The 1556-nt window shown below is 45.1% G+C and overlaps 1 pseudogene; it reads left to right on the plus strand.

Moving 5' to 3' along the window:
- The first annotated feature begins 258 nt into the window (after positions 1-258).
- LOC110295703 lies at positions 259-1325 on the plus strand (annotated as a pseudogene).
- Positions 1326-1556: the final 231 nt, after the last annotated feature.

Here is a 1556-nt window from a genome sequence, read left to right on the forward strand (position 1 = left end):
TGAGGCTCTGGGAGAGCAGCCAATCAGGTGTGGACACGCCACACTAAGGTGTATATAAGCAGCGCCTTTTTGGTGCTTGGGGTCTTCCTCTTCATGTTGAAACTGGTGTAATAGAGTTGCTGCAGAAGGATCCGGTTTCTCACGCGTGTGTTCTTGCTGGCGAGACAATAGCGTGCATGAGAATTGGCGCGGAGACCCTCTGTTCACAGGACGGATTCAGAACTGCAGTCAGGTTGGTTTTTTAAGGTTCTGAGAGGCATGTTTGGTTCTGGTCTTTCTCTAGAATTAAAAGGGGCAATAGAAGCCTTTGTAATTGTTCTTGCAGCACTTATCCTTTTCCTTATAGTGAAAGCAGGACAGGGAGAGCTGGAGGAGGTTCAAGACAGCATGTCAGAAACAGAGTGGGGTTAAAGATTGGGAGCTCAAAGAAAAAAGGGTATACCTAAGAAACAAGGCCCTTCCAAGGATTCTGGATCCGAAGAAGAGAGAGAAAAGGGAAAGGACGCCCTGGGAGAGAAAAAGGAGAAGGGAGAGAGAAAAAGGAGGAAAGATAAAAGGGAGAAGAGAAAAGAGAAGGGGAAGGAGTCCCCCAAGAGGAAGAACCTTTATTCGTTAAAAGAACTTGAGGATTTAGGACTTGATAGCTCAAGCTCAAGTGAAGAACTTAGTCCCTCAGAGGAAGAAGACTTAGAGGAAGAAGCAGCGTGCTATGGGGAAGAAAGATACCACACTGATGAGGGTAGAAATAGTGAGCCAAGGAGGAAGTTAAAAGAAAATGGTGGTTTAAGTCACGGCATGGTTTGGTGTCCGGGCCCTAGGGCCCCTCCACCTTATGCAGAAAATTTCTGCTCAGATTCTTTTATCCCTCGAGATGAGCGGCAAAAATTACAACAGATGTTTCCTATCTTTAAGGCAGCAGATGGAGGACGCGTTCACACGTCTGTGGAGCACATACAGATCAAAGAACTTGCTGAGTCGATCCGGTCCATAATTATGGAGTTAGTGCCAATTTTACTTTATCTCAAGTCGAAAGACTTGCTACATTGGCCATGACTCTGGGAGACCGGCAAATGGTGGCAAAGGCTGTGCTCACCAATATGGGGCAGTATTTAGAATGGAAAGCCTTATGGTATGATGCCTCTCAAACACAAGCAAGGGCTAATGCTGCAGCTGAAGGTGATCAGAGAAATTGGACTTTTGATCTGCTGACAGGTCAGGGACCATATGCAGCTAATCAGACAAATTATAATTGGGGAGCATACACTCAGGTTTCAGCTGCTGCCATTAAGGCGTGGAAAGCACTTTCAAGGAAAGGAGAGGCATGAGGACATCTGACAATTACTCATTTTGGAAGAGAACCTTATCTTTTGATTGTGCCGTATACCACTGCACAGGTTCAAATTTTAGCTGCCACATCTAGTGATTGGGCAGTTTTAGTTTCTACGTTTTCAGGACAAATTGATAACCATTATCCAAAACACCCTATTTTACGATTTGCCTTAAATCAAGCCATAGTATTTCCACAAGTAACAGCCACAAGTCCACTTAGGGATGAG

Source organism: Mus caroli, chromosome 1, assembly GCF_900094665.2.
Source record: "Mus caroli chromosome 1, CAROLI_EIJ_v1.1, whole genome shotgun sequence".
Lineage (NCBI taxonomy): Eukaryota > Metazoa > Chordata > Mammalia > Rodentia > Muridae > Mus > Mus caroli.